General features: G+C 39.6%; 1 protein-coding gene across 3 annotated transcripts in view; it reads left to right on the top strand.

Moving 5' to 3' along the window:
* The first annotated feature begins 535 nt into the window (after positions 1-535).
* Positions 536-11792, top strand: part of PIK3R5 (phosphoinositide-3-kinase regulatory subunit 5) — a 54227-nt gene continuing 42970 nt past the window's right edge. The window contains exon 1 of one of the 3 annotated variants that reach the window (XM_026696189.2): positions 536-672. The gene's annotated coding sequence lies outside the window, so the exon portion shown is untranslated. Of the gene's footprint in view, positions 673-995; positions 1261-1344; positions 1566-11792 lie in introns of those variants that run through there. The other 2 variants (XM_026696190.2, XM_087924724.1) reach the window with 2 other exon arrangements.

Raw genomic sequence — 11792 nt, 5'->3', positions numbered from 1 at the left:
TGGAGAATTCTGGGAGTTGAAGTCCACAAGTCTTAAAGTTGCTAAGTTTGGGGACCCCTGCTCTAAGTCTTCGTTTCCCCACCCCTCCTTTGCTCCCCCAGAGAAGCTATTCCATAATATGGGATGTTAAACTTAAAGAAACAGCACCCAAGAACGTATAAAGGAAAACAAGCAACAAAACAAAACAAAACAAAACATGTTGCAGCCTGTCATTCTCTGCACCCCGCACGTGGGTAAATGGGGGTTGGCCAGATTTCTTAAAAAGGATGTACTGAACGTCGAGGGAGGTTTGGAAATCAAACGTGAACGCTGGTAAGGGAGTCACAGATGACGGCGGTGGGACACAGGGAGGGCAGAGAATCAGGTGCCCATGGAAGGGGGTGGGACGCTGCTGGGATCCGCTTCGCTCTTAAAGCGCAGGCGAGGGTGTTGCAAGGCCGGGCGCCTTCCTCGGAGGGGGGGAGAGGGGGAAGGAGGGGCTTGAAAGTTTCTCGCCCAGGCTTGAAGCTGTACTTTTCCCTTGCCCCGGCGATGTAAAATTGGGGTTGCAGCTCGGCAGGCTGAGCGCTGACGTCTCGAATCCCAGATCTACCGGGTCTGGCTTGCAACCTAAGCTACGGCCCTAGGATGGGCCTGGAGTACGAGACTCGGGGAGGAGGAGGCGCCGGACAGGTAGATCCGTCCCCCAAAGGGCATTGTGGGGAGTGGGGCGGCAGTCCAGAATGACTCGGGAGAGGCAGGCGCAGGCGTTTAGCCGAGCAGTGTCTCTCTGTCTCTGTCTCTCTCTCTCTCTGGTGCAAAACTAACCCTCCAGGCGGTTTAGTTGCAAACGTCCCGAATTAGCAGAGCTGCGAGATGCGTGAATAGGCAGGCAGGCAGGGGATGCTTTGAACGGGGGGTGGGGTGGGTGAGTGGGAAGGAGTGGGCGGAGAAACCGGGCATCGGGGCAAATGGGAGCGGGGAGTAAATGGGCAGAAACCTCCGTAGAGGTTTTGGAAGCGATCAGCTGGCGTTCGGGACGGATGCTGGCGTGGGCAGCCCCTCTCCGTGGCTGCTGCTACAGCTGCCACCAGTGACTTAAGAGCCAAACCTTCCGGGGATGACCAGATGACAGCTTTGGGGTGATTCCATGCCCGCTCTGCGCGAAAAGAGAAGGGGTTTTTTTGGGTGGTGGTGGGGTTTTACTCCTTCTGGGCAAAGAAAAGGAGATGGCAGCAGGAGGCTGAGCTTCGCTCCATGGGACCTTCTCCGTGGCGTGGAGTAAGTACCTCGAAGTAAAACGCGGAGGGGTGGGGAGGGGAGGAGCGGACTCCGGTTCCCGGATCCTCTTGGGTCTGGCCCCGCGGGCGGATGATCGTGGCGTGCTAAGGACTTCCTCAGAAGATTTGCAATGTTTACTGCTTCGAAGCACTTTTAAAATCCGGATCCGCTCGCTTTTGGGGAAGCACGATCAATGAAGCGACTGAACGGCAGCTGTACAAGAATGGTCTACAAGCTGGGGCATGGCTCCAGGATCACAATCTGAGCTCTTTATTGGACGGAAAGCTTTGATGAGAGTCTTGAAGGTTGTACTTGAGCGCTTGGTTGTTGTTTTTCTTCTTCTTCTTTTTTTTTGATAAAAACCACCCCCAAAACTATTTTGTTGATATGTTGCAATACGACTTAGACGCATTTTTTTTTTTTAAAGAAAAGGAACTAGAGAGCCAGGCTGCAAACACAAACCGATGCATTGAATGTGCTTGTGCTTCTGGGCCCGGGAACGCAGAGAAAACAAATGGGGGGGTTGTATGGGCTCCCCTCCCTTTCCTGAGAAGGTTTGCTCCCACCTTTTCCATTGTGTTTACACACCAGGATGTTTTTTTCTATGGTGACTTCACTGTGTCTACAAAGTTCCTTCATTTTTTTTAACCATTTTTGATAGGGGAGGGGAAGGCAGGGAGAGATAGGGAGACTCACAGGCAACCCATTAAGACAAGAACATCTTTCCTGAAAAGAAAAGGGGGAAAAAACTACTAGACATGGTTTGTCCATGGAGAAAGGATTAAGCAAGATAAAATAATTAGTAGGCTGGCTAATTTTTGCCCATCACCATAGAAGGTGGTGACTTGGAAGGGGCTTAATAAATAAACGCTATGAAGGGGCTTCATAAATAGGGATACAGGTCGCTACACCTCACCACAAGGCAACTTTGTAATGTGATAAGAAGGAAGTTTAATGTGGAAATCAGACTTGTGAATGGTGGGCGTCCCAGAGCTGTAGTAAAAAATTCAGAAATGTTCTTGATTGAAGGAGCATTGGCCAATCTCTTTTCCTATGCTTGAGCATTGTGACATGCAGCTATGCAGATTTCTTTCTTTCTTTCTTTTTCAGTCACAAGTGCTTTGTGTGAGTTCCACATCTATTGTCTTTAACTGCTGGGAGGGCATGTTCCCTGCAGATACTTATCTTGAAAAAGGATAATTGATTCCTATGGTCTCTTTGCTCAGGCTGTTGTTTAATTTGACAGATAATCAAATGTGTCATGATGAGCTGGGAGCTATGTGGATTCATGATGTAAGGAGATTTTTCCATTCAAGGAAGCTTGGGTTTGACCTCAATGCTGAATATTTATTAGGAAATGGTGCGTGCTTAGGGAAGCTTGTTCTGTCTGTAACAAAAAGCTTTGGGATGTCATGACAAGTTTTCAACCAGCAGACTGTTGTTGGTTTTTCATGGGTCCATACAGAAGAGCTTTTTTAAAAAATGTATCTTGTCTTAGTTTGCCTGGGCATGTGATTAACCAGTTTGCAACTTTTGATTAGCAGAACTGAGTTACTGTGTTTGCTGGAAGACTGTTTGGCTTCCTACTTTGCAGGTTTCCAAGCAGAAAAAGCACCGAATCTTAGCCATCAAATCAAACTACTTTGCCTCTATTATCTAGTCTCGGAGGCTATTTCAGAAGTGTATCCCTTGAGTCTTCTCCTTCCCTTCGCTGCACTTGTTTCAATTAGTATTACACATATCAGGAAGTCTAGCATAGAAATCTGAGTTTCTATAGTAGCTAAAATAGAGTTTTCATTAAGAAATGAGAACTGAGGCAAATGTTTTGGCCCAGTCCAACTTTCGTAATGAGAGGGATTCTAGATTGTTGGTGTGGTGAGGAAGAAACAGCTGCCAACGGCTTCTTTCTGTACTATTCAATTCTATATTTGCTTCCAATAACCTGTACGGAAACCTTATGTTTTGGTTCCACCTGTCAATAATTTCTTTCCCACTTTTTGTCTTTGTCCTGCAAATTCCATTCAAATTCCATTGAATCAGATGGCAGTCCTCTATAGTCTGAGTGGGGAGCAATTCCAGGTACAGCTACCTGGTTCACTGGAAAGCTTAATAGCCCTGGTGGTACAGTGGTTAGAATACAGTATTGCAGACACTCTGCCCACAGCCAGCAATTTGACCCTGACCAGCTCAAATTTATCTCAGCCTTCCATCCTTCCGAGGTTGGTAAAATGATGATCCAGATTGTTGGCGGCAATATGCTGACATTATAAATCATTCAGAGAGTTCCATAAAGCACTATGTAAGTCTAAATTCTATTGCTGTTGCTAAAGCTAAAAGCAGCAGATTTCTATCTTCTAGAGAATGTTTGTACCCAGTTCCAGGTGGCTGGATAGGTCAATACATTATTTCTTACATATTGATTTCAAAATGTTTCTTATTTCCCTTCACATTGTTTCTGTTCAGTATTTAGCATCGGCAAAAATAAGAGAACATTCGTTTCTGTATGACTTAAGTAGGTTTACATTTTTGAAAGCAGCAAGTTTCTGTCCAATCAGGCAGAACAACATAAGGTTATTGATACTTACAGTATCCTAGATATAAATACAGAATAGTTTAAAGATTCTTTCTCTCCTACAATTTTAGCAGGGATGGGCCAAGTAGGAAACATAATTGCCGCTTTGCTCTCCTTTCCTTCTACCATAGTAGCTTATACCTACTGTAAATCAAGGAGGAAGACATGTCAGTAGGGAGGCCTATGTTTTATTTGTTGTTTTATTCTCCTAGGTGCAGCACCTCAGAATAAGAAACCGGCTATAAAAAGCCTTAAGCTGTGGAAATATACCTGAACAACTAGGCAAATAAACACTGCAATGAAAAATATGTTGATATGCTATACTGATGAAATTTGCATTTTCTCAATTAGAGAAACATTCCCTTTCAGCCCAGGAAAAAGGATACTCTTCATTAAAGGGAACATGGCTCAATGATTAGGTTGTTGAGTCTATAAAGTGGTCAGTTTCTTCATAACAGGTTCATATATTTTGCTTGAGTAGATACTTGCTTAGGCAATTTTCATTCTCTGATGTTAAAACATTTTAGGCAGTTTTTGGTATGGCTTCTACTTGTGTATGTATATGAGTATATTTAGGCATATGTGCCTTTTTCATGTTTTGTTTTTGCTTCCTTCCCATGACAAGTTTGGATTATATTATTTCTAAATGTATTGATTTCAGAAAAAGATCTCCAATACAGTAAGTGAATTAATTTGGTTGCTAATAATGGGAGGACGGCAACAAATTCTATATCCTGGCACATTTATAGTTCACTAAAAGGCATTTGGCTTCCTTTTAAAATTCGTATATAAACAACTGAAACATTAGAAAATTTAAATTTGCTTCAGACGTATTTTTGATTAGGGCTGTAAGAAATTATTACAGTAATCTTATTTCATGAGTTCAGGTTTTCAAAGCTCTTGTTTTTTCCACTGAAGACATTTCTCTCCCTCTCTCTCTTTCCCTCCCTCTCTCTCCCTCCCTCCCCCTCCCTCTCTCTCTCCCCTTCCCTCTCTTTCTCCCTTCTTATGTTGGCTTTCATTGACAAAAGACTGCTTATTTCCAAGTACAGCTGTATGTATTCAAATGTACAGTAATGAATAAACAGGTTTCCATCCAGACAGGTGGTATTTCCTTTTATTTTTTTACCCCATTGTTATTAGCCATCTGTATTCATAAAATCTGGCAGCTGTCAAATAGGCACCTATTTCCTGGCTGGTAGATTGTCTTACATCCGTGGTCCATCTACCTCTACCCTATGAAGCAAAGACAAGAGTTCTGAGCCTGGGGCCTGCAATTGGCCGTAAAATTATTTACTAGATAAATGACAGAACACCTGCTTGCAGCCTCAAGAGTTTTCTGCTTTCAATGCTTCCACCATTATGTTACGTCAGCATGGTCTCCTTTCTTACCTGCTTCAAAGCATGAAAACAGAAGTGTATTAAATTGGATTAAATCATGTTGCTATCTAGTGCTGTTCCCTGCATAGCTCTTCATAGTCTGAGTTAGGGCAGTTATGCTGCAACTTCAGGTTGGAATCATCTTTCACGGTCTCTCATTGCAACTTTGTTCCAAATTAGAATTAATTGTGACTGTTTTTTAATATGAATGAAAATTCCCCTATGAGTTCAAATCCTAGAATGCTGCTCGCGACTTCTCTTTTTTATTTTTTTTTATTTGGGGGGGGGTATTCTTGCAGGTCAATGGTAACAGGCTTTATGGGTAACTCATTAAGAAGGCAGCAGGTGACTATCAGTCACTTACTGCTAAACAGAGCAACCTAGATGGCAGGGAGAAACTGTTTTAGGAACTGGGAATTTCAAAGGAGTTCTGACATAAAGACTATTCCACTTGCCTGGAGCAGAGGGATAACAGGACACTCAAAACATTTGGTGATTGCTGATTGTGTCCTTATTGAGATTAGCATCCTCTATTGGAGTTGATAGCAAAGTTGTGGTTAAGTGTGTGCAAGGACTGGGCCAAGAGATAACCTTTAATCTGAAATCAAGACTGAGATGGCTGTTACAGTGTCTGATGTTAAAACGTTCCCCTAACTTTGAGATATCAGTGAATAGGAAGAATTAAGTGTAGCTTCTCACCAAAGGCAGTTTTATCAGTCAGCACTCGCTAAAGTAGGGTTTCTCAAACTTGGCAACTTTAAGATGTCTGGACTTCGACTCCCAGAATTCCCCATTCAGCAGCTTTGTAAATTGCCAAGGTATCCTGGGAGTAAGACTATTCATCCCCCAAACCTTAGCAAATACAATTCCCTGAAGGTAGATTGTTAGCACAACTCAGGATGTTTTGGTTATTGCAGCATTCCAAATGGAACTCTTAATCTGGAGGGCTGCAAATAAGGATGGCTGATGCAGTTCCCGATTTGGCTGCAATGAATGTGTGAATTAGCTATATCTTTCTTAGGAGACTGCTTTGCAAACCGGTAGAGGAGAAATGGGCTGGAAAACAAAAATTCTGGTCCGGGTCAAGATCTCAGAGATATTTTCAGCATTCTGACATTTGTTTACTCCAATAGTTGGAGGATGGGGAAATCCCCTAATTTCTGTACAGTATATGAAAATATCGAGGCCTTTGACAGTTTGGGTGTGAAGAAAGACGGTTAATAAAAATAAAGTTGAAGGAACATGTCTAGATACTAGTTTGGAAAAGAGGAGAAAACTAATGGCTTGTTGCCAGCAAGATGCATCCCTCTCCTGCGCACAGAAGGAAATCTAGATTTCCCCTATACCTACATCAACAACACAATCATAGGCATCAACCAGTGCACAAACTAGATTAGTGGCAACATCAATTGTTATCTCTTTAATGTGACAACATAGCATGCCTGCAAACAATGCCCTCTTTGTGGGGGAAAAAATAAATAATAATAGTGGACACAAGTTTGGTATCAGGACTCAAAACAAGGAAAAGAACATTTCTGCCTCCCGAGAAACCTCACTGCAGATTTCAAATCTATTTTGGAGGGGGGAAAAAACTTTCCCAATCAAATTCAATGAGAGAACTCATATACTAGACATCAAAAGATTTAAGCCAATCTCAGAAAGTCTCAACAATGTTTTCTTAACATGTTCTAATTGTTAATGAAAAACATACTTGTGATCTATCATGTGTGCAGTCTGCACTTTCTCTTCCCTTCACCCCCTGCTTCACTGCAATTTAAATCCTCCATCATTTTAGCCATTCCAGGCATGGGAATAAGTGAGCCATATTTATGAGTTTTAATAAAAAATATATTAGAAATGGTGGTACCCAACTCCTGGCACTAAATATTTCAGCCAATTTATTCTCTTGCTTGCTTCTTTTCCATGTCCTTGCAGTACTGTAGTCCTGAGATATTGTAACCAATATTAAGGACCCTTGCTGGTGATCTATCATTACAGGTTGATTCTAACCTCCATGACCATTGGTCATAATGAGAATTGTCAGCCAACCATATCTGGATAGGTGTAAATAACTCGGTCTCTGATCTAAGTCCCCAGTGTACTTGTCTCCATTTCCTGTGGAGCCACATGGAAATTATTTGTTAGAGATTAAATTGACTAATTCCCCCAAGGACATGACTGAGACAGCAGGTTTGGTTTGGTTTTGATGGTGTGTATTTCTGTGTTTTATATTTTGATAAACTAATAAAATATTTAATCTCAAAGGAAAAAAGATTTATGGTTTTTTATAGTTTTGGGTTTTATTATTGGGAGCTGTTCAGAGTTGTATTTTAGAGGGGTGGCCATACAAATCTTTTAAATAAATAAATTTCATATTTCTACTTCATATCCTTTGGCAATATTAAAGATTTACTGACATCCCACATCATATGACATTCTACAATACATGTGGATTACGTGTGTGATCAATGCTGTTCTCTGATTATGGAATCTTTTAATTCATGATTAGCCAATTTGGAGTTAAAATTAATTAGTTCAGATTTATAGCTTCTACCAAAATGCCGGAGATTTATTTTTTTTAAAAAAATACTGGAAATTCTGTTTTATTTTTCAGTCAGTGATTGATTTTCCTTCGTATGAAATATGTTTAGGTTAAAAACTCTAAAATGGTCCAGATGGAATATCTCTTGCTTAAAGCCCCTTCTGTTTCTTAGTGTTGACAATACACAACAGTGCTAGACTGAAAAGTGTTACTGCTTTTTTTAGGTAGCTTTGTATTTCTTCATCCTGTGAACTACGCATGTGTGTGTACTAAAGAGTGACATTTTGCTGTTTCAGCTGGTCCATGATTGTATATTCTTGTGCTTTCCCCAATCTGCCATGTCTTCTACTTCCCCAACTGAAGATCACATATGAATCACTCTGTAGTTTGTGCAACTGTAAATATTTGAGATCTCCTTTTGAATATATATATATATATATATATATATATATTTGGATGATAGGAAACAAGAACCCTCTTTGCCTATCAAGTATCTCACAATCAACATTTTATTCTCCCCCTCCTTATGTGGTGTTTTTTTTTCATGAAATTACATATGTTCTGCAATAAACTAAAGCAAATGTTGAGCTTTGGAAGCCCAATTCCTCAGACAAATTATATATTAGTAATTCTTACATGTTTATTACTTCTCTTCCAAAAGGTTGCCATGATTTCTGCTTTGATCCTTAAAAAAGTGACTGAGATTGAGGGATCTTTCATGCCTTTGCACATGTGCTGAAGATGACAATGATCAAATGCGGATTTTCCATTTTTCATCAATGAAATAGGGGGAAAGTATGTTGGCTATGTCTACCATCTTGAGCTATTTGTAAAAATAAAAAAGATGGGAAACAAACAAGCAAAAAAATGACATTTGTGCATCTGTGAAGTTGTCACATGGTGCCTTGGTTTTCTTTGTATTGGATTATTTGTTTGGTTATAGATTTTTTTTAAAAAAAAATGAAAATTGATTGTACGCTACCCAGATTTATATATTTATATATATGAATGTTCCAAACAAACAAACAACAGATAAATTTTTCAGGAATTGTAAAAATTGTTCCCATCTTTGATATAATGTAAAACTGATTAGTCACAATGTTGTGTCAAAGGCAGATGATTGGAGCAGGGGTCCCAGATAAACAAAAATAGTGGAGTGTGAAACATTTTGTTTTCAGTGATGCTTACACAGCTCTCTAAAAGTAGCTGCCATTGCTAATCATTTGGTGAGGGCTCTCAGAGATTATGGCAGTTGTTGAGAGAAAGATAATGGCTGCATTCTTTTTCGAGAATGAGGCAGCACAATAAATTTCTTTGTACTTCAGTGAACTGCAATGTAAACAAGTTCTCAAATGTGAAGAATTCTGTTTTTGTAAAACTCTCTGGGAATGTGAAGTAGCCTTGTGTCCTACTCTGAATCTTGTTTGTTGATGGGTAGGGAGATTTTTTTATTATTATTATTATTATTTATATCCTGCAGTCCTTTCAACAACCTTTTGATTATAATGGCTATTAAATGCATCTTCTTTTTGCTCATAAATCTAGCTGGAGTTGTCTATTTCTTAAAAATTACTTTTCTAATAGTTGTGTCTTCTTCAAGCTCATCAGTCACCTTTGGATCCCCAGGGAAGGAGAAACAAAGAAAAGACAACAATTGACACAACTGATTTGATATAAAGTGACAGGACAAAGTCTGAGTAATTGTTACAGAAAGAAATAAGGAATTTTGCCTGCCCACAGTTACAGATGGGGAATATTTCGGAAACCACTTGAGAAAGTGGCTGGTAAAAGCAAACTTTTCCGAGTGAGAACACTCTTGCTAATTAAAAGCGGAAGTCGAGATGCAAAGAGGAACTGGGAGTGTGAAGTATTAAATTATCATTTGGTTGCTGCTGTTCAGCTCTCTTTACTTTTTTTCCCCCTCCCCAAGCACAAACTCACTTCCCTTCTACAAGACAGGAACATCATGTTGACTGTTATAGAAGTGATTTCATGAGATGTTGCAAGTGCCCCTATCATTAATGTTGTGTTGTAGCTGACTATTTTGCAGCAGTTCTTTCCCTGTTCACAAAGACTCTTGATACTTTTCCCAGATTCCACAGATAAAAGATGTCAGTTAAATACATTTAGACAAATGATAGAATCATAGCTACTTTAGGAATTAGAAAAGACTTTACAGCTTATTTATAATTTCTCTCTTATAGGGGTATGTACAGGAGGGAAATTTCACCTCGTATAGAAACTTTATTGGAGTTTAATTTTATTTGGGTTCCTGAAACCAAGGATTTCTCTCCAATGAAGATCCTATGAGCACAGCATGTTTGTGTAGGCATGTGCATAGAGGGAGATTAAATTTTCTATACAGCTGTTTTGGAAAGCCAAGACTATCTATTTCCTTGAACATGAAGAGTGCATTAAAAGATCTGGAGATGACTTTGAATGACTTGTGGGCTTGATTTATGAGCATTGTGCATAACTCTTCTTCCATTTTTTCCCCATAACAACCCTGTGAGGTAGGATGGATTGATAGAGAACAATTGGCCCAGAGTCAATTGTGAATTTTGGGGCTAAGGGTTAACCTGAACCTGGGACGTTGCTGCTGCTTGTTCAACATCTTAACCATAATACTGTTTCTCCCCATTTCTCTGTTCTGAGTGCTACAAAAGTCCCAAATCAGTCCAAAGTTTATGACTCGCTTGGTTTGGGGGATGCCACATTATGATCTACTTAACATCTGTGATATATAGTTCTACTTTTAAACAAATCCCTCCTCATTGACTGATATTAAGAGTGAGGATTTTTTAAAGGCAGGTTGGCATATATAGGATACATAAGGCCAGATACTAGAAGTTGATCTGGTCCCAGGAAAATTTGTGTTTGGAAAAAAATGAATAAAGATTAACACCTTGAAAAACCTACTTGCCTTTTTAGTTTCACGTATAGTGGCATGCAACACATTTAGTGTTACTTTTGAAAAACTACCAGTGACCTGGTTTGTTTGTTTGTTTGTTTCATATTGTGTGTCAGTTTGCACAATCAACATTTAGACATAGCAGTTTTATTTGGTTTTACCCAGTGAAATGCATGGTTTCTTTATATCAGCTTCAAGCATTCTGTTCCACGTGGCAATTTTATTACTTTTTCCCAGAATATATTCTGTCTGATACTCTTATCAACTAGATCAGTAACAAGTTGTGAAAATAAACTTTATGAAGTATTTGATGTGGAGTTCTCTTTTGCCCTAATTCTTGGTGGCCTTTTTCTTTCTGGACAGAGGAGCCTTCTTTCAGGAAGATCCAGATCTACTAATTTGGATGGTAGTTTTTTCATTATGTTGGTCTTAGATACTCCATGAATTTACAGGGCACTTAAATACTTTGATTTGTGCTACTAAATGTCCCAAACTTCTTTTGTTCCAGTGTGGCTGTAGTAGTTAATATCCTCAGGCTATGGAAGATCTGGTGAAGAGTTCAGATCCTCTCAGAATTAACTAGATGGGTTCTTTGGTTAAAGCAGAAGAAGAATTTGGGAAAAATCTGGTCTCCTGTAAGATCTCACCATAGTGATATAAGCATTCTTCCAAACCAGTTAAAAATGTTCTTTCATAAACTAACTCAGCATTTTTCTATTACTCTTAAGTGTGTGGATCTTATGCAATAGAGTTGCTCTTGTTTGAAAATAAATACTGGTTATAATATGAAATGAAAACTTTAACTGAAATGGATCTGAATGCAATCCAGTGCTTCTTTACAAAAAGTTGGTTTATGTGGAAGCAACTGTTGCAACGATACATACATCTGGAAAGTAACAGAATCTCTCTTGAATAGGCAGCCACAGGGGTCATCATATAAGGTATTATCATATAAGGTTACCATATAAGGTGTATGTGAGTTAGAGTGGAAGCTATATAGTCTACTAAGAAATCTGGAACAATAGCAATAGCACTTACATTTATATATTACTCCATCTTATGTTATAGCACTGTCTAAGCAGTATACAAAGTCAGCATATTGCCCTCAACAATTTAGGTCCTCATTT

Source organism: Pseudonaja textilis, chromosome 2 (assembly GCF_049901715.1).
Source record: "Pseudonaja textilis isolate UNSWEBS1 chromosome 2, rPseTex1.2, whole genome shotgun sequence".
NCBI classification, from domain to species: Eukaryota; Metazoa; Chordata; class Lepidosauria; order Squamata; family Elapidae; genus Pseudonaja; species Pseudonaja textilis.
Note: the sequence above shows the minus strand (reverse complement) of the source record. Positions and strands in the feature narration are given on the sequence as shown.